We start from the raw sequence: 22637 nt of genomic DNA, 5'->3' as shown, positions 1-22637 counted from the left end.
TCCTGTAGTCGAGTTAGAGAGTGAAAAGGGTCCGTTAGATATAAGAGAACATAATCAGCTAGTAAATTAATTTCATGGGTTGTCTGACCAACCTTAAAGACTTTTATATCAGGGTCCCTTCTGATTGCCTCCGCCAAAGGCTCAATGGCTAAGACAAACAGACTTGGGGACAGTGGACATCCCTGCCTACTGGATCTATTTAGGGAAAACGGCGATGAGATTTGCCCATTAGTAGTAATCTTTGCTTTGGGTTCAGGGGCGGATTTAGAAAAATATTTGGTAACGCTTTAGATTACAACCCGGAAATTAATGCGTAAGTACTCGGAAATTACAGCGTACTTTTCGGTAATTATAGTGTACTTATAAAGTAAGTACGTGTAATTATAAGGGAACAATTTATAATATTTGGGTAATAAAGGGGTAACAACCAGGAAAAGTATGGCGTAAGTACACCGAATTTAAAGCGTACCACAGCGTACCTTTCAGTAATTATAGTGTACTTATAAAGTATGTACAGCGTACCTTTCAGTAATTATAGTGTACTTATAAAGTATGTATATGTAATTATCAGGGAACAATTTATAATATTTAGGTAATATAGGGGTAACAACCAGGAAAAGTACGGCGTAAGTACTCGGAATTTACAGCGTACCTTTCAGTAATTATAGTGTACTTATAAAGTATGTATATGTAATTATCAGGGAACAATTTATAATATTTGGGGAATAAAAACCAGGAAAAATATAAATAATATGCAATATTTCATATCTAAGGGCTAACTATTATAATATTACATGGTATGTAGGCTATGACATATGCTAAAAAAATATAGGGCTAAATGATTTATACAGTAATTCATAACTTAGTGGTAACTATTCAAATGTTAGGCCTATGTGATATAGCCTATACATGCAAAACAACAATCTTATGTTTTTAAGAGCAATAGCGAGAACACACATTCACTGAATTTGCTCTATCCCACTTGTCTCCATATAGCTGGTGTGTGGTGATGGTACTGGTGTCGTTGTACCATGGCTGCTTTCACATCATCCAAGTGGTTTCTGCAAACTGTGTTGATTCAGAAGAGACCTCTGAAATGGTTGTAAAGTGTGCTGGGTCTTCATTCAATCATACACCACATACCTTTTTGTATTAATGTATTAAAACATGTTTAGGCCTAAGTACCACGGGGTACATATTCATTTCATAATGCATAATGGATATTACTGAACAACAAAACTTGAAATTCAGGGGAATGAGTGTCTGCTATGGTTTTATCTCGAATTTTCAATAGCTTACCTTAAGAAAGTAAAAGAGTACAGGATTTTGTTGGGTCATCAAGCAATATTAAAAATAGACAACTATGCTGAAAACAAGGCAAGCAAAACTATAAATATTTTCTGCAGTTACAGTATAAATATACCATTGTTTTTTGTTGTTACAGTGTAAGTCAAACTTGTTACCCCCTTGTTTCACGTAGTTACAGGGTAATTACAACATAGCGGGCTATAAATTAAAGTGGCACTTGTTACCCCCTTGTTACACGTAGTTACAGGGTAATTACAACATAGCGGGCTATAAATTAAAGTGGCACTTGTTACCCCCTTGTTACACGTAGTTACAGGGTAATTACAACATAGCGGGCTGTAAATTAAAGTGGCTTGTTACCCCTTTGTTACACGTAGTTACAGGGTAATTACAACATAGCGGGCTGTAAATTAAAGTGGCTTGTTACCCCCTTGTTACACGTAGTTACAGGGTAATTACAACATAGCGGGCTGTAAATTAAAGTGGCACTTGTTACCCCCTTGTTACACGTAGTTACAGGGTAATTACAACATCTGCGGGCTGTAAATTAAAGTGGCACTTGTTACCCCCTTGTTTCACGTAGTTACAGGGTAATTACAACATAGTGGGCTATAAATTAAAGTGGCACTTGTTACCCCCTTGTTACACGTAGTTACAGGGTAATTACAACATAGCGGGCTGTAAATTAAAGTGGCACTTCTTACCCCCTTGTTACACGTGAGTTACAGGGTAATTACAACATAGCGGGGGCTATAAATTAAAGTGGCTTGTTACCCCCTTGTTACACGTAGTAACAGGGTAATTACAACATAGCGGGCTGTAAATTAAAGTGGCTTGTTACCCCTTGTTACACGTAGTTACAGGGTAATTACAACATAGCGGGCTGTAAATTAAAGTGGCACTTGTTACCCCCTTGTTACACGTAGTTACAGGGTAATTACAACCTAGCGCGGGCTGTAAATTAAAGTGGCTTGTTACACGTAGTTACAGGGTAATTACAACATAGCGGGCTGTAAATTAAAGCGGCTTGTTACCCCTTGTTACACGTGAAGCGAGGTAGGGAATTACAACAAAGCGGGCTGTAAATTAAAGTGGCACTTGTTACCCCCTTGTTACACGTAGTTACAGGGTAATTACAACATAGCGGGCTGTAAATTAAAGTGGCACTTGTTACCCCCTTGTTACACGTAGTTACAGGGTAATTACAACATAGCGGGCTGTAAATTAAAGTGGCACTTGTTACCCCCTTGTTACACGTAGTTACAGGGTAATTACAACATAGCGGGCTGTAAATTAAAGTGGCACTTGTTACCCCCTTGTTACACGTAGTTACAGGGTAATTACAACATAGCGAGCTATAAATTAAAGTGGCACTTGTTACCCCTTGTTACACGTAGTTACAGGGTAATTACAACATAGCGGGCTGTAAATTAAAGTGGCTTGTTACCCCCTTGTTACACGTAGTTACAGGGTAATTACAACATAGCGGGCTGTAAATTAAAGTGGCACTTGTTACCCCCTTGTTACACGTAGTTACAGGGTAATTACAACATAGCGGGCTATAAATTAAAGTGGCACTTGTTACCCCCTTGTTACACGTAGTTACAGGGTAATTACAACATAGCGGGCTGTAAATTAAAGTGGCACTTGTTACCCCTTGTTACACGTAGTTACAGGGTAATTACAACATAGCGGGCTGTAAATTAAAGTGGCTTGTTACCCCCTTGTTACACGTAGTTACAGGGTAATTACAACATAGCGGGCTATAAATTAAAGTGGCACTTGTTACCCCCTTGTTACGCTGAAGTTACAGGGTAATTACAACATAGCGGGCTGTAAATTAAAGTGGCTTGTTACCCCCTTTGTTTCACGAAGTTACAGGGTAATTACAACATAGCGGGCTGTAAATTAAAGTGGCTTGTTACCCCTTGTTACACGTAGTTACAGGGTAATTACAACATAGCGGGCTATAAATTAAAGTGGCACTTGTTACCCCCTTGTTACACGTAGTTACAGGGTAATTACAACATAGCGGGCTATAAATTAAAGTGGCTTGTTACCCCCTTGTTTCACGTAGTTACAGGGTAATTACAACATAGCGGGCTATAAATTAAAGTGGCTTGTTACCCCCTTGTTACACGTAGTTACAGGGTAATTACAACATAGCGGGCTGTAAATTAAAGTGGCACTTGTTACCCCCTTGTTACACGTAGTTACAGGGTAATTACAACATAGCGGGCTATAAATTAAAGTGGCACTTGTTACCCCCTTGTTTCACGTAGTTACAGGGTAATTACAACATAGCGGGCCTATAAATTAAAGTGCCCTTTGTTACCCCCTTGTTACACGTAGTTACAGGGTAATTACAACATAGCGGGCTGTAAATTAAAGTGGCTTGTTACCCCCTTGTTACCGAAGTTACAGGGTAATTACAACATAGCGGGCTATAAATTAAAGTGGCCTTGTTACCCCCTTGTTCGTAGTTACAGGGTAATTACAACATAGCGGGCTATAAATTAAAGTGGCACTTGTTACCCCCTTGTTACACGTAGTTACAGGGTAATTACAACATAGCGGGCTGTAAATTAAAGTGGCTTGTTACCCCCTTGTTACACGCGAAGTTACAGGGTAATTACAACATAGCGGGCTATAAATTAAAGTGGCACTTGTTACCCCTTGTTACACGTGAGTTACAGGGTAATTACAACATAGCGGGCTGTAAATTAAAGTGGCACTTGTTACCCCCTTGTTACACGTAGTTACAGGGTAATTACAACATAGCGGGCTATAAATTAAAGTGGCACTTTGTTACCCCTTGTTACACGTAGTTACAGGGTAATTACAACATAGCGGGCTATAAATTAAAGTGGCTTGTTACCCCCTTGTTACACATAGTTACAGGGTAATTACAACATAGCGGGCTGTAAATTAAAGTGGCTTGCTTCCTAGTTACCACGTAGTTACAGGGTAATTACAACATAGCGGGCTGTAAATTAAAGTGGCACTTGTTACCCCTTGTTACACGTATACAGGGTAATTACAACATAGCGGGCTGTAAATTAAAGTGGCACTTGTTACCCCTTTGTTACACGTGAATTACAGGGTAATTACAACATAGCGGGCTATAAATTAAAGTGGCTTGTTACCCCCTTGTTACACGTGTTACAGGGTAATTACAACATAGCGGGCTGTAAATTAAAGTGGCTTGTTTCCCTTGTTACACGTAGTTACAGGGTAATTACAACATAGCGGGCTATAAATTAAAGTGGCTTGTTACCCCCTTGTTCACGTGATTACAGGGTAATTACAACATAGCGGGCTGTAAATTAAAGTGGCTTGTTACCCCCTTGTTACACGTAGTTACAGGGTAATTACAACATAGCGCGCTATAAATTAAAGTGGCACTTGTTACCCCTTGTTACACGTAAGTTACAGGGTAATTACAACATAGCGAGCTATAAATTAAAGTGGCTTGTTACCCCTTGTTTCACATAGTTACAGGGTAATTACAACATAGCGGGCTATAAATTAAAGTGGCACTTGTTACCCCCTTGTTACACGTAGTTACAGGGTAATTACAACATAGCGGGCTGTAAATTAAAGTGGCTTGTTACCCCCTTGTTACACGTAGTTACAGGGTAATTACAACATAGCGGGCTATAAATTAAAGTGGCACTTGTTACCCCCTTGTTACACGTAGTTACAGGGTAATTACAACATAGCGGGCTATAAATTAAAGTGGCTTGTTACCCCCTTGTTACACGTAGTTACAGGGTAATTACAACATAGCGGGCTATAAATTAAAGTGGCACTTGTTACCCCTTGTTACCGTAGTTACAGGGTAATTACACATAGCGGGCTATAAATTAAAGTGGCACTTGTTACCCCTTGTTACAGAAGTTACAGGGTAATTACAACATAGCGGGCTGTAAATTAAAGTGGCTTGTTACCCCCTTGTTACACGTAGTTACAGGGTAATTACAACATAGCGGGCTGTAAATTAAAGTGGCTTGTTACCCCTTGTTACACGTAGTTACAGGGTAATTACAACATAGCGGGCTGTAAATTAAAGTGGCACTTGTTACCCCCTTGTTACACGTAGTTACAGGGTAATTACAACATAGCGGGCTGTAAATTAAAGTGGCACTTGTTACCCCTTGTTACACGTAGTTACAGGGTAATTACAACATAGCGGGCTGTAAATTAAAGTGGCACTTGTTACCCCTTGTTACACGTAGTTACAGGGTAATTACAACATAGCGGGCTGTAAATTAAAGTGGCACTTGTTACCCCCTTGTTACACGTAGTTACAGGGTAATTACAACATAGCGGGCTGTAAATTAAAGTGGCACTTGTTACCCCCTTGTTACACGTAGTTACAGGGTAATTACAACATAGCGGGCTGTAAATTAAAGTGCCACTTGTTACCCCTTGTTACACGTAAGACGGTAATTACAACATAGCGGGCTGTAAATTAAAGTGGTTTGTTCCCCTTGTTACACGTAGTTACAGGGTAATTACAACATAGCGGGCTATAAATTAAAGTGGCTTGTTACCCCCTTGTTACACGTAGTTACAGGGTAATTACAACATAGCGGGCTATAAATTAAAGTGGCACTTGTTACCCCTTGTTACACGTAGTTACAGGGTAATTACAACATAGCGGGCTGTAAATTAAAGTGGCACTTGTTACCCCCTTGTTACACGTAGTTACAGGGTAATTACAACATAGCGGGCTATAAATTAAAGTGGCTTGTTACCCCCTTGTTACACGTAGTTACAGGGTAATTACAACATAGCGGGCTATAAATTAAAGTGGCACTTGTTACCCCCTTGTTACACGTAGTTACGGGTAATTACAACATAGCGGGCTGTAAATTAAAGTGGCACTTGTTACCCCCTTGTTACACGTAGTTACAGGGTAATTACAACATAGCGGGCTATAAATTAAAGTGGCACTTGTTACCCCCTTGTTACACGTAGTTACAGGGTAATTACAACATAGCGGGCTATAAATTAAAGTGGCTTGTTACCCCCTTGTTACACATAGTTACAGGGTAATTACAACATAGCGGGCTGTAAATTAAAGTGGCTTGTTACCCCTTGTTACACGTAGTTACAGGGTAATTACAACATAGCGGGCTGTAAATTAAAGTGGCACTTGTTACCCCCTGTTACCGGTTACAGGGTAATTACAACATAGCGGGGTGTAATTAAAGTGGCACTTGTTACCCCTTGTTACAGTAGTTACAGGGTAATTACAACATAGCGGGCTATAAATTAAAGTGGCTTGTTACCCCCTTGTTACACGTAAGTTACAGGGTAATTACAACATAGCGGGCTGTAAATTAAAGTGGCTTGTTACCCCCTTGTTACACGTAGTTACAGGGTAATTACAACATAGCGAGCTATAAATTAAAGTGGCTTGTTACACCCTTGTTTCACGTAGTTACAGGGTAATTACAACATAGCGGGCTGTAAATTAAAGTGGCTTGTTACCCCCTTGTTACACGTAGTTACAGGGTAATTACAACATAGCGAGCTATAAATTAAAGTGGCACTTGTTACCCCCTTGTTACACGTAGTTACAGGGTAATTACAACATAGCGAGCTATAAATTAAAGTGGCTTGTTACCCCCTTGTTTCACATAGTTACAGGGTAATTACAACATAGCGGGCTATAAATTAAAGTGGCACTTGTTACCCCCTTGTTACACGTAGTTACAGGGTAATTACAACATAGCGGGCTGTAAATTAAAGTGGCTTGTTACCCCCTTGTTACACGTAGTTACAGGGTAATTACAACATAGCGGGCTATAAATTAAAGTGGCACTTGTTACCCCCTTGTTACACGTAGTTACAGGGTAATTACAACATAGCGGGCTATAAATTAAAGTGGCTTGTTACCCCCTTGTTACACGTAGTTACAGGGTAATTACAACATAGCGGGCTATAAATTAAAGTGGCACTTGTTACCCCCTTGTTACACGTAGTTACAGGGTAATTACAACATAGCGGGCTATAAATTAAAGTGGCACTTGTTACCCCCTTGTTACACGTAGTTACAGGGTAATTACAACATAGCGGGCTGTAAATTAAAGTGGCTTGTTACCCCCTTGTTACACGTAGTTACAGGGTAATTACAACATAGCGGCTGTAAATTAAAGTGGCTTGTTACCCCCTTGTTACACGTAGTTACAGGGTAATTACAACATAGTGGGCTGTAAATTAAAGTGGCACCTGTTACCCCTTGTTACACGTAGTTACAGGGTAATTACAACATCTGCGGGCTGTAAATTAAAGTGGCACTTGTTACCCCCTTGTTACACGTAGTTACAGGGTAATTACAACATAGCGGGCTGTAAATTAAAGTGGCACTTGTTACCCCCTTGTTACACGTAGTTACAGGGTAATTACAACATAGCGGGCTGTAAATTAAAGTGGCACTTGTTACCCCCTTGTTACACGTAGTTACAGGGTAATTACAACATAGCGGGCTGTAAATTAAAGTGGCACTTGTTACCCCCTTGTTACACGTAGTTACAGGGTAATTACAACATAGCGGGCTGTAAATTAAAGTGGCACTTGTTACCCCTTGTTACACGTAGTTACAGGGTAATTACAACATAGCGGGCTATAAATTAAAGTGGCACTTGTTACCCCTGGTTACACGTAGTTACAGGGTAATTACAACATAGCGGGCTATAAATTAAAGTGGCACTTGTTACCCCTAGTTACACGTAGTTACAGGGTAATTACAACATAGCGGGCTATAAATTAAAGTGGCACTTGTTACCCCTAGTTACCGCGTAGTTACAGGGTAATTACAACATAGCGGGCTGTAAATTAAAGTGGCACTTGTTACCCCTTGTTACACGTAGTTACAGGGTAATTACAACATAGCGGGCTATAAATTAAAGTGGCTTGTTACCCCTTTGTTAACGTAGTTACAGGGTAATTACAACATAGCGGGCTGTAAATTAAAGTGGGACTTGTTACCCCCTTGTTACACGTAGTTACAGGGTAATTACAACATAGCGGGCTATAAATTAAAGTGGCACTTGTTACCCCCTTGTTACACGTAGTTACAGGGTAATTACAACATAGCGGGCTGTAAATTAAAGTGGCACTTGTTACCCCCTTGTTACACGTAGTTACAGGGTAATTACAACATAGCGGGCTATAAATTAACGTGGGCTTTACCCCCTTGTTACACGTAGTTACAGGGTAATTACAACATAGCGGGCTATAAATTAAAGTGGCACTTGTTACCCCTTGTTACACGTAGTTACAGGGTAATTACAACATAGCGGGCTGTAAATTAAAGTGGCACTTGTTACCCCTTGTTACACGTAGTTACAGGGTAATTACAACACAGCGGGCTGTAAATTAAAGTGGCACTTGTTACCCCCTTGTTACACGTAGTTACAGGGTAAAACATAGCGGGCTGTAAATTAAAGTGGCTTGTTACCCCTGTTTCATGTAGTTACAGGGTAATTACAACATAGCGGGCTGTAAATTAAAGTGGCTTGTTACCCCCTTGTTACACGTAGTTACAGGGTAATTACAACATAGCGGGCTGTAAATTAAAGTGGCTTGTTACCCCCTTGTTTCATGTAGTTACAGGGTAATTACAACATAGCGGGCTGTAAATTAAAGTGGCTTGTTACCCCCTTGTTACACGTAGTTACAGGGTAATTACAACATAGCGGGCTGTAAATTAAAGTGGCTTGTTACCCCCTTGTTACACGTAGTTACAGGGTAATTACAACATAGCGGGCTGTAAATTAAAGTGGCTTGTTACCCCCTTGTTACACGTAGTTACAGGGTAATTACAACATAGCGGGCTGTAAATTAAAGTGGCTTGTTACCCCCTTGTTACACGTAGTTACAGGGTAATTACAACATAGCGGGCTGTAAATTAAAGTGGCACTTTAATCAAACAAACAACTTCAAAACAGATTGTGAACTTTTCAATTTTAATGATATAGACATAAGTTAACATTTTTCCCCCCTTTTTTTTTTGCTCTTCCTTGGTTTCTTCATTTTTTTCTTCTTTTTCTTCCCTTTCTCCGAGGATGATGAGGAGCTGGTGGAATCCCACGAGTCTTGCTGTTCTGTATTATATAAAAGAGAAAAAAAAATATTTGCGAATATGTTAAAAACCTACTTTTGCGAACTAGTCCCTTTTTTTGGCCAATCAGAACCAGACCAGTCTAGGACACCTCTCTGGACTCTCTAGATCAATAATTATCGAATTATTGATGTTTTACTTTTGGATGGCTATAACAGGGTCATTTAGAAAAAGGGGTGTGGGAACAAAACACTCAAACACCTCTAAATCCCAAAGGAAAATCCCAAACTTCACAAAAATTGATGAGCATATGTGTCATAACATGCTAAAGAATCAGGCAGTTTCATGGAGATCAGACAATAGATGGCATTATAACTGTCAAAAAGCTTTGAAAAACATACATTTCTTATGGGAAATTGCCTGTAATGGCTATAAATGGTGTTTTCCATCTATTATTTCATTGGTTAAATGCTTGCTAAAATAAAAATGAATGTCTTTTAATGCTTGTGTGCTTAAATGCCTTAAAAACCTTAACAGCTTGAACCCCGATAAATGCTGCTTGCAGCTTTAATTTATTTTGTCTTTTCAGTAGTTTTATTTTATTTATTTTTGATAAAAATAGTGGATAAACCTGCCAAAAGCATACTGTTTGTGTTTAATCCAGGGTCTGATTTTTAATAAAAATAAATAAAAAACAGTTATGACTGTTTGAAGGCATTTCATTTCTAAAAATATTATTAATAAATATTTGAATATATTTGAATATTCGTTTTAATAAACAAATGAACTTTGAATAAGATTTTTGGGCAAAAGTTAAAGACCTATTCTATATTGACAAAAGTCAGTAAATTTATTTTTAGATTATGTGGATGAAAAACAACAACGCCCAGAATTCACTTGCTTTGCTGCCCTAGGATGCCACGCCTACCGGTGAGAGAGAGCGCCGTTAAACACAACGAGGAGGAGGTTCAGGAATTTCCTTGGCAATGTTAAAACAAACATCAACCGATCACTTGTTTAGTGTTCATGTAAACACTATACAGATTCACCAATCGGAATGAATTAAATTAGATGAAACAAAATGTGTGCATGTAAACACTGCAGTTTTATCTTTCTGGGCTTCTGGAAGAACATTTCCATAGCTTCTTGATATGGGAAGTCAGAAACATCTAGGGATGGGTAGGTTTTAACGGTATTTCTACTCTTACCGACGACACTTCTTAACTACTTATATACATAATATTATACAAAATATTTAAACAATTAACAAAGATACAGATGATATAGGCCTACACAGTGCTTTAATTTCAGGAAGGTAACATATCTATTTCTCAAGGAAGATGTAGATAACGGCTTTTCAACTGCAGTCCTTTTGTAAAATATAATTGGGATAAATAACTACTCAACATTAATTTGTTTACTCCAAAGCAACATAGTTCTTCTAACAGAAATAAATAACAATGAAGCATGAAACACAAACCTGAAGAATCTGACACTGTCGGATCAGCATGGACTTGAGACACTGCAGTTGGAACAACAGACTTCATCTTTTCAATCCCCTTCTTCAAAAAGTCACACTCATCTTTAAGCAAGGAGATCTCTGCTTTTAGAGTAGAAATTTTAGCTTTAAAAAAAATAGAAAAGAGAAAAGTTATAGGTTTTATTACTCTTCAATGTCTTCTCATAACCAACAATTAGCAAAGACCCGCCCCTCTTAGTTACTGTGTCCAACAAGCTACGTCACTCTCATGCCACAACGTTGCAGCGTCCCAATTTGCATACTATCCATCAGTGGCGGCTGGTGATAATTATTTTTGGGGGGGCTTTTTTTTTGGGGGAATACAAAGCAGTACTTTGAAACTGGGCAAAACAACCAGCACAACTTTATTTAAACAACTATGTATTTAAAAAGAGCAAGACAATACAAGATTCAAGTTACAAACATAATAAGATAGTGACTGAGTTTTTTTTTAAACTCACAACAACAGAGTAACTTTGTTTAACTGTAGTGTTATTTTTTTTCCCCCTGTCTTCATTTAACTCCTACCTTGGGCATGAAACAAATTGCACCCACAACCAGTACTACTTTCAATTTGAGATTATGCAAAATAATCTTTTACCAGAAGTCTAGCATGGCTAAACTAAATGATTCAGTATGGTAATCAAATTTAGATAGGCCAATTAGGTTCAAACCGAATGTACTCAAACCACAACTTAAATATCAAAAACAAAGAAAATTAGAAATATAAAACCAAATTAACCAAAAACTGAGATCTCTCATTTCATAGAGATAAACAGGGGAATACTAAATCAGTCTTTGTTCAACCCTGTTTCATTAGTTTAAGTGCACTCAAGTTCCTACCACCTCCCTTAGCAGGTCAAACTGTCCATCCTGGCTCCTCAGAGAATGGAGTAGGGAAACGACGGGACAATCCTGTGAGTAGTGGAGATGATGATGGCGAAGATCTAGTGAGCGGTAAGAAGATGGTGGTGATGAAGATGAAACCCAGAAGGCAGTATGACGACAGTGACTTGAGCAGCACAGTTCTGTCTCTAGTAGAGTCTCACCAAAAAAACAGCCTGCACAAAATAGTAGAATAGTCACTCACTTGTCCATAGTAACAGTTCACTTGTGTTTCTCCTCAAGATACAAAATATTCTTACATACTACACATTTTAACCACATTTCACTTAAACATTTTAGCTTAAACTCAATGTTATTTGTCCATCTTAATTGACTAGCTAGCTTACAGAAAACATAGCAGTCACAACTAAAGGACGGAAAATACATACGTGTCTGTAGCTGAATTAACCAACAGCTAAGTTAACATTTTCCTAAATGTACAATGACAACAATTTCAATATTAACCATACCCTTTTATCAGGTTCATCAGGTTAGTAGCTAATTCCGACTGGCTTTAAAACACAAATCAAGCAACAATTCTCAAGGTAAACAACACCGATAGTAGTAATTTGCTGTTAGCTAGCTAGCAGCTAAGATAACTCACCGGAATATTCAATTCACACGCCGTTTGGACGGGGTCGGCAGCTCCACGACGTTGTATAACTTCTCTTTCACCCTTTCAAGAATCTCTCCTTGTTTATTGTTGCTAGTTTCCTACTTTAATCAAAGTGGTTAGACCATTTCAACAACACAGGAGCTACCTGCTGGCGCTACTATTGTGTCCACGTTCACTCTCCAGTAGCGGCCGGGGGAAGAGTTGAATGACAGGTGTTGAGAACCAATCAGATTGGATAAAATAACATATCTCCAATTCTGATTTGCCAGGGACGCAGCGAGGTGCGTCCGGAGGAGAATCTTTAAGAAACCAATTAGAGACCAGCTTCAGGTCACATGCTGGCCGAAAGTTTAAGGACTCACATACACATCCATTTGGCCGGCGTCCCTGCAGCCAAGAAACCGGAGGAAACATATTGAAACATAGAAAATAGTTAACGGATTAAAGCCAGTTTTTATAAAATGCTGAGGCTCTTACTACCAGCCGGCATATCGTATGAGTAAACTATTTTATTTTCTTTTCTTTTTATTTCATTTTTATATCATTTTTGTATACATTTATATTTCTGGAATTTTGATGGGGGCGGCGCCCCAGCGCCCTCTATTGACAAGCCGCCACTGCTCTTAAAAACATAAGATTGTTGTTTTGCATGTATAGGCTATATCACATAGGCCTAACATTTGAATAGTTACCACTAAGTTATGAATTACTGTATAAATCATTTAGCCCTATATTTTTTTAGCATATGTCATAGCCTACATACCATGTAATATTAAAATAGTTAGCCCTTAGATATGAAATATTGCATATTATTTATATTTTTCCTGGTTTTTATTCCCCAAATATTATAAATTGTTCCCTGATAATTACATATACATACTTTATAAGTACACTATAATTACTGAAAGGTACGCTGTGGTACGCTGTAAATTCGGTGTACTTACGCCATACTTTTCCTGGTTGTTACCCCTTTATTACCCAAATATTATAAATTGTTCCCTTATAATTACACGTACTTACTTTATAAGTACACTATAATTACCGAAAAGTACGCTGTAATTTCCGAGTACTTACGCATTAATTTCCGGGTTGTAATCTAAAGCGTTACCAAATATTTCTGGGGTGGCGAGAGGGGGGCAGGAATTTTTGAGGGGTGGCAACATATGTCAGACGTATATTTACTGAATTTAATCAGTTATCACAGTTTGATAAGAAATAGTATGTACACACTACAAAAGGGCACAGGCTGCCATTTACAAACTCATCCAGACACACTTCATCTCATGCAATCAGTGTCCTGCATTTGAGGTTTCATTTGAAACAGTTCATATTAGGAATAAGTGACCGTACAATGTGATCTCACTTAATAGGAGATATAGAAGTAGGATAGAAGTAAGGGGCATTATCACAGGAAAGGCATTAAGTTAAGACCCAGGTGATGAGAGGCAGATGTGTGAGAGGGGAAGCAAACAGTTTTGGACTGTGTCAGAGAGGCAGCGTTGCAGACAGCATTTGTACAAGATTAGGAACTGTCATTGATTAGTTATAACCATTAAACTGTGTTAACACACACTAACATTTTAGCCTGGGAGAGTATTTTTAGGTTAATTTGTTTATTTTTTGTTTTATTTATATATTTTTTTATTTTTTATATTTAATCTGAGCAATAGATCTAAAATACATTCTATACAAAATATAAAAACTCATCTCCCCATCTCATCAAACTTTCACACTGACAACCTAATTATTCATATTTAAGCTTTGTCATTTGTTGTTCTTATTCATATCTAATCGTTGGCGATGGCCCAGGCACTCTGCTTTCCCTTTCACTGTCTGAGCCCTGCACGTTCTCTTGTCTCTCGCTTTCTCCTTCCTCCTCTCGGTGATGCTCTCCCTCCATATCTTCACCGCTGTGGTCTTCTCCCACCTCCTCCTGTCCCTGGTCGCCTTGGCCTTGTATTCTGTCTGTTGCGTTTCTGTTGCCCTTTTCTCTCTCCTTCCACCTCTTTTCTCTCTCCTTCCACCTCTTTTCTCTCTCCTTCCACCTCTTCTCTCTCTTCTTCCACTTCTTTTCTCTCTCCTTCCACCCCATCTTCTCCATCTACCTTGCTCACTTGTTCATTTTCTATTTCTCTCGCCTTTCTCTTTGGAGATAAAAACTGAATATGCTATCTTTCCTCTTCATGTCTGTAAGATTCAAAGTAACAATGTTTTCCTTGACAGACTAGCTTTTGTAGCCTACTTTACACAGAACAAACGTCAGACCCTAAGTAACATTGTATAGTTGGCGAAATAACGTTCTTCAACCTGATTTTTATCATCTCAAAATCAGCATCACAACTATGCTAGCACTGTGCTTTCGTTATAATTTCATTTCTTGAGAGATGTTAATCCGTTTTGACCTCTTTCCTCCTGTGTCTCCATTCATCGCGACTCCTGGCTCCCTCGCTTCGCGCCACTCAGTTTTCCAAACAAAACAGGCTCTTTCCGCTCTGGCGTCATCTTATGCTGCATTCACTGTAGTCGGACATTGGAGACGCACGCTCGTAAATTGTCAAATTGGCCATAACTTTTACCGTAATTCGTTGCTGCCAACTGGGGTGGCAGCAGGGGTGGCAAGGCTTTCTTTTAGGGTGGCAGTTGCCACCCAATGCCACCCCGGTAGATCCGCCCCTGTTTGGGTTTGTGATATAGGGTTCTCACCCAGCTAATAAATACTTGTTCAAAAGCAAATTCAGTTAATACCTTAAATAAATAGGGCCATTCCAGCCTATCGAAGGCTTTTTCGGCATCTAATGCTACAGCCACAGTGTGATCAGATCTTGATTTAGCTAAATGGATTATATTAAAGAATCTACTTAAGTTATTGGCAGATAGGCATTTTTGAATAAAGCCACTCTGGTCTGGGTTGATTATTTTTGGTAGTATCAGACTAAGCCTATTTCCTAACACCTTAGAAATCAATTTATAATCTGAGTTTAATAATGAGATGGGCCTATAAGAGGCACATTTTAACCAAAAAGGAAAACAAAAATGAAAAATACCCCGAAAACAGCATATAGAATCCCACAGTGCCAGCCCCAAAACATGTGGCACACCTCCCTTCATCTGGAAAGGTCTTGTATTCGTGAATAACAAATCTAACTTAAATCTAAGGTCTCCTGCCCCCCAGGGGCTCTCCGACATATAAGACATTATATGAAACACTAGAGTAACAATGACTGCCACTACATTTTCTTTAAAAAAAACAAAAACTGGTGAACAATATCATAAGGCAGTGGTAGCTTACATTTTGTGCGATGACCACAAAAATATGTCAGGTAAATTGTTTACACCTCTATTCAGTTTCCCCATGCGTGGCCTCTCACAACATTACTGCTTCTTTTGGTGTTTTAAATACTTTCCTTTTACTATCCTCAAAGTAGCAGGATAGAGTAAAGCAAACTGGACATCCCTGGATCAACACGGCCTTCGGTCTCTCCTCCGCGGATGGTCTTGATGTGAGTGCCCGGTGTACTCGCTCTGTTATCAGCGGCTCGGGAAAGTGCTCTTGTCCCAACACAGTCGGGCAGCCAGTTGGCGAAAAATGTAACCGGGTCACTCCCCTCACAACCGTCATGTACGTTAAGGATGTGGATATTATTATGTCTGCTGTAATTCTCAAGTGACTCAACTTTCTCCATCAAATGCTCATTGTCCTTACTTGTCCACCGCGAGTCCAGCTCGGTGAGTTGGTCCTCTGCCGTCCCGGTGCATTCCTCCGCCACGGTGACGTGGGACGTCAGGTTATCAAGCATAGACTTTGGAATGGAAATTGATTTATTTGAAACAGGGAAAATGCACATAATGAACATTAAGCTTGTTAAACAAGAGAATATGTCTTGGGCCAGGTTATAGCAACAATTGCTAATTTCCACCTGTAGTCCCTGGGCAGGTACAACAAATTTAAAAAAAACAAAACAATTAAAAATTTTAAATAGAAATATCACAAAACTATATATAAATGACATGATGTGCATAGTAATTAAGAACAAAGTTTAGTAAAAACAGGGGCGCCATCAGCCCACTCACTCTATCTTTCTCCCCCCTCCCAGCACACACACTGAAAGAGTTCAGCAGCAGCTTAGGCACATTAGAGTACATGCAACTCCAAATATTCATTCATACAAGGACACACACACACACACACACACACACACACACACACACACACACACACACACATAAATACAATATCTTATAGATGTGAGCAAACTTGTTTACTCAACAACCAACTCTTTGTTAGGCATGAGAAGGTGGGAGAATTTGTACATGAAATATGTTCCGTGGGGAGGGCATTCCACTGCCTCATGGCAACACATGAGAAAGAGGAACTCCCAAATTGGGTTTTACGTTGTGGGATGCTACACTCCCCCCTTGTAACGCTTCGAGATGTTCGCACTGTTATTTCGGAGCAGAGTGTTACAAACCTTTTCAGAGGGGGAGCAGTAGCATTGTATATGATTCTATGTAACAAAGACACATTTGAGTGTTTCATTAAATTATCAAAACTAAGTAGATCATATTTGACAAGTATATGGCAATGATGATAATGAAGTGTTTTTTTGTCATGAATCTTGAGGCAGTTTTTATACAAAGATTCCAAGGGTTTTATGACTGTTTCACATGCCTGAGACCAGGATGTAATGCAGTATAAAAAGTGGGGAATGATCATTGCATTTAAGTATGTACTAGATGCTGCAGTGGTGAGAGAGTTTCTTATGTATCTAAAATTTACTAAATTGAATTTCAGTTTGTTGCACAAATTTTTAACATGACCTTTAAAACTAAGTGTTGAATCTAGAGTTACCCCTAGATATTTGAATCTCTCTACGTGTTTTATATATTGGCCGTTTACTAAAATTTCATGATAAGTTTTAAGTTTAAATCGATTTGTGAAGAACATGGTTACAGTTTTTTCAACATTTAATGTGAGACACGAATTATGTAACCAGTCACTAACCTTACTCATGACACTTGATAATTTCTTTGCTACGTCTGTTGCACTTCTCCCATGGGTATATAAAACGGTGTCATCAGCATACATAACAATATTTATGCCCTTGCAAACCGAAGGTAGGTCAATATATAAACAAAAGAGCAGTGGCCCTAAAATTGACCCCTGTGGAACTCCCACAGTGGATGCAAGAAATGTAAACAATGTTCCATTTACTTGCACACATTGTTTTCGATTTATCAAGTATGATTTTATCCAATTTTGGACATTTAAGGAGATATCATATTTGGTCAGTTCGTGTATCAGTACCTCATGGTTAACTGTATCAAAGGTTTTGCGTAAATCTAAGAAGACTGCTCCCACCACTCCTCCTTGATCTAAGCTTTTAATTTTTTCAAGGAAGTAGCAGCATGCAGTTTCAGTGGAATGTTTTTTTCTGAAAAACATGGCTAGGGGTATCATAATATATGTCTTGTATGGTTTTAAAAAAGCAGTATCACAACCATATACATCTTCAGCTTTGCTATTAGATAAAAGTGAGATTACATTTTCCACTTTCTCTGTGTTAATAAGGGAAAACTTGAAAGCAGAATCATCACAGGTAAAAGCTTGTGTGAGTTGAGTTTTTGGAGAACTTATATTCAATTTTTGTACTGAATTTATGAAATACTATTATATTAAAACAATAATCTGGTCATCATCCTGGATACAGCCATCCACCATGAGTTTTAAATGTTTATTTGCAGATTTTTCCCATCCAAGTATCTTGTCAATGCTCTTCCATAACTTTTTTGGGTTTCCTTTTGCCTCATTAATAACATTAAGGAAGAAATTTGCTCTAGCCTTTCTAGGTTGTTGTGTGACATTATTTCTTAAACTTTTAAAAAGCAGATGATCAGTATTTCATTTTGATTTTAAAAACTTTTTCAAAAGAAGCATCCCTTTTTTTCATTAATTCCCAGAGATTTGTGTTGAACCAGGGTAGATTTTATTTTTTATTTGTTTTCTTGCCCCTTTTATTGGTGTATTTTAATATAATGTCTTTAATAGTTGACATTAAATCATCACAGGCTGGCTCACAGGGCATGCTACCAATGGTGTTTTGCCAATTTACTTGCTTTATTTCATTTTCAATGAAGGCCATGTCCTTTGGAGCGATAAAAGGCATGGATTTCCCCTTCATTCAGTTCTGATTTTTAAAGCGAGTTTTTGACAATTTTCTGGATGCCAGAGTAAGATTATGATCTGATAACCCAGTAATGAGGTTATAAATCTTTCTAATTCTATCTGGTTTATTTGTAAAAATTAAATCTAAAAGCGTTTGGGAAGACGTTATTCTTGTGGGTTTATGGATCATCTGCGTCATCTGAAAAGTTTTGGCAATATCTTTAAGCTTTTTCCTACGTGTTTTGTCTTGCCAGTTTAAGTTAAAATCACCCATAAGAATAACTTCCATTTTTCCATGTTGTTTAAGTATGACATTTAGACAATCATAAAATTCATTTGTGGCAGTAGGGGGGCGGTAGACTGCAAAGACAGCTAAATTTATTTGGGGAGATAGTGTAAGTTTCACCCCCACGCATTCCAAGTTATTTTCCGTAAAGACTATTTGCTGACTTTGAATGCTGTTTTTCACATATATCAGGACTCCACCCCCTTTCCCTTTCCTTCTGTCCTGTCTGTACACATTATACCCTGGGATTTTAAAAACAGATAAAGGGGTTGTTGGGGTTAACCAAGTCTCTGTGAGGCATAAGTAATCAATGTTTGAATCAGTCAGTAAATGTTCAAGTTGTTCAGTCTTTGAGATAATGCTAGGTATATACAGGTGTTCGTTTTTGCGTCTCACAACACGCTTGCATGATTTACAGTCTGAAACAGTTTCATCTGCTGCTGTTTGAGGCTTGATGTAGTTTGTGTGGGAATTGTTGGAGGAATATTACCTCGAGTTCCTGTGCCGGTAAAAGCTGCACACTTCGCCGGTCTAATGATGTCAGGATTAGCTGTTTGGCAAATGTCCAAAGGCATCGGTCCAGGATTTGATGATTTCACACCGGCTCCGCGAATACCGCCACCACTTGGGCCGCCACATCCGCGGGAGCCGCTCCCGACACCGCAGGACGTCCACCCGGCGAACCACGGCGAAGCCTCGGACCGTCCAGACCCAAGCGCCGCACAGAAGCACCACCAAGCCCAGGGCCGACAGCTGCCGACACACTCCCCGGCGAGCCACGCCGAAGATCCAGCTCGCCATCCGCGCAAGAGCCAACCCCAATGCTCCATCTCAGCTCGACGCAGGGATTCACCCGATCCAACGCCGGATCCCTGCAGACACTGCCCGAGAGCACCACCGCCAAAGATGCACCGGCGCCACAAGTAGGCGCATCAGGAAGGTTTGCTCTGTCTGTTGTTTGGCCAGCTGGACCAGGGCACTAGTGGATGTCGCCCGACAAAAGTAGGCAGAGGCATATTATCATGGCATTGTTTGTTGATTTCTTACAAGGTGTACTCTCCGTACCCAAAAACGCCATTGATCTTATTTGTTTGCACTTGCCAATACGCCTCCTTGTCAAGCCAGTTGTTTAAGATGTTATTATAGGTTGTGTCCTTACAAGTTGTTTCCTTAGCTGGCCTATACAAGTTTTCTATCGGCAGTGTGGACTTTACAAAAAGGGTGTAAAGTAGCAGAGCAACCAACACGCCTATGTTGCCTACCGCCATCTTGCCTCCTTTAACACCATCTTATTGGAGAGGGCTTGGTTCCCATTTCGTATCTCCTGAAGTATGAGAGCGTTGTCCCCAGTAGGTTGCACCTGACCGTGCGCCATCTTGCCAATGCTAGCCTCCTGTTGCGGGCTTTCCACTTCGCATGATGCAAAAGGCACAATTACCAAATTAGCTTGCTTATTTTTAGATCTTAGGTCCATAGAGCAGCTTATAAATCTGAATAGATGAAAATTTTGTTTTTTTAAATGTTTAAGAGTGTTTTTAATGATAAAGTCTCGGAGAGCCTTCAGAGATGAGTCCTAGCTCTGCTGTATCACGTAACCCCTGCAATGGCTCCATGTTATCTTGTTTAGAGTATTCAGCATAATATTATTCTATGCAAACAGTTTAATCATAATAAGAGAGAAAGTATGTAAATCATAATTTCCCTAACAGTGCAGTTCTAGCTGGAGGTGGGAGGAAACATGTTAGCCTGGAGCTAGACACAAAGCTAGCTAGCTAGCATCTGTAATGTTAATCAGATACTGGTGTAACTACTGTATGCTCTTATTGTAATGTACCAGCAATACTGTAGTACCTGTATTTGAAATAAACACCTAGTAAATTTAAAACTTCAAATACAAGCCTGGTAACTTCTGCTGTTCAGGTACATAAAGGCCGCGGCTTTTATTGGAGGAAATACGGTATATAGCAATGGTAAGTCTCTTTGGATTAAAGCTTCAGCTAAATGACATGTAATGTAATGTACAAAAAGCTGGTCTCTCCCTCTTTTCAATCTCCTTTTTCTTTTTCGGGGTGTAGAAGACTCCTGTTCCTGAAATTAGGATTTTGAATATGTGTGGTCCTCCATGTTTCCTTCTTCAAACTTGCCGGAAAGACCACAAACACATCACAGTAACTTTATGCTTTTATTGTGAGAAGAGACAGAACTCAAAACTAAACATGACACAAGTCAACTACATTTCTACAATTTGATGATCACAGCTTCCATCTTTAAAGAAGTTTACAATGTTCACCAGGAATCTGTTCAATCATTCTGGATTATTTTATACAAAGTTCATTCATTAGTTCATAACAATAAGCTGAAATATTTCTGTAAGTGTGATCCTGTACAAACTCAACTGATCAGCAGTGAGAAACAGGAGGAGACTCTCCGTCCTACACACAACTCAGAGACACTGAGGCACCATAAGACCTGATCCTGAACCCAGGATAAAGAGGCTGAGTGAATGTGGTGTTGAAGGTGTATAGGTGGCTCAGTGAGTCAGAGGAGACTGTGTAGAAGGACAGAGAGGCAACAGGACAGTCCACATACACTGCTACTCTATCAGAGACAGAGGAGAAGGAGATGGATGTTTCTCTCTTATTGTGACAGACAGAGTAACGACCACCATCAGAGCACCACAGACTCCAGGACTGATCATTAAATCCAAACACACAGTCATCTCTGTCTCCTCTCCTCCTGATTCCTCTGTAAGTCACTGATATAATAACCCTTCCTTTCCTCTCAACCTCCCAGTAACAGCAACCAGTCAGACCATCTCTATACAGCAGCTGATGATAGTAGTCAAACCTCTCTGGATGATCAGGATATGGCTGATCCTCCATCACACGTGTCACCGTCCTGTTGTTGTCAGACAGTTTGAGGTTTCTGTTCACTGTGTTTGTGTCCAGTGTGAGTTCACAGGAATCTGACGGAGAGGAGACACAACACAGCTGCAGTTATTACCCAATCAGCACTTTGATGATGACATCAGAGGGTTGAATGAGTGATGTCACAGTTTGATGAATGAAATTAAAAACACACTTACACTTCCTCAGACCTGGTGTCAACCATCTGACTCCATCAGGCTCTACCCTGAAAGGAGGAGGGGGGGGGGGCATTACATCACTCTCACACACAGCTTCGTTCTGATCAAATGTAGGGTTGGAATTTACTCATTTATATTCATATTTGGGCTGTCAATCAATTAAAATATGTAATCCAGTTTAATTTCCTTTAAAGTGTCCAATCATAAGAGAGAGAGAGAGAGAGAGAGAGAGAGAGATTTATTAAGGCAAGACAGACAAACCTCTGTAACACAACAGCTAACTCTGCTAACACAACAGCTAACTCTGCTAACAGCTAACTCTGCTAACAGCTAACTCTGCTAACACAACAGCTAACTCTGCTAACACTACAGTTAAATCTGCTAACGCAACAGCTAACTACTAACACAACAGCTAACTCTGATAACAACAGCTAACTATGCTAACACAACAGCTAACTCTGCTAACAACCGCTAACTCCGCCAACACAATAGCTAACATTGCTAACACAATAGCCAACCTTGCTAACATAACAGCTAACTCTGCTAACAACAGCTAACTCTGCTAACAACAGGTAACTCTGCTAACAACAGCTAACTCTCCGAACAACAGCTAAGGACAGAGAATAGGAGCAAGAAGTCTATGCTAAGCTAAGGACCAAAAGCCTCCAAACCAAAGGAACAAATCACCAAAGGCTAGCACA

At 39.4% G+C, this 22637-nt stretch overlaps 1 long non-coding RNA gene and 1 pseudogene across 2 annotated transcripts; both read right to left on the bottom strand.

Annotated features, from left to right (window-relative positions):
- The window catches only part of LOC120543706, a 301907-nt pseudogene that overhangs the window by 245138 nt on the left and 34132 nt on the right, over window positions 1-22637 (bottom strand).
- Window positions 9267-12764, bottom strand: LOC120544074. Of its 2 annotated transcripts, none has more exons than XR_005636438.1 (4): window positions 12391-12764; window positions 11745-11962; window positions 10863-11006; window positions 9267-9425 (listed from the first exon to the last, which is right to left on the bottom strand). It is a non-coding gene; the product is annotated as an uncharacterized LOC120544074 (long non-coding RNA). The 2 variants fall into 2 exon arrangements; XR_005636439.1 differs by having other exon boundaries at window positions 11748-11962.

The sequence above is a fragment of the Perca fluviatilis genome, chromosome 2 (assembly GCF_010015445.1).
Source record: "Perca fluviatilis chromosome 2, GENO_Pfluv_1.0, whole genome shotgun sequence".
NCBI lineage: Eukaryota > Metazoa > Chordata > Actinopteri > Perciformes > Percidae > Perca > Perca fluviatilis.
The sequence above is the reverse complement of the archived record's forward strand: the minus strand, read 5'-3'. Positions and strand labels throughout refer to the sequence as shown.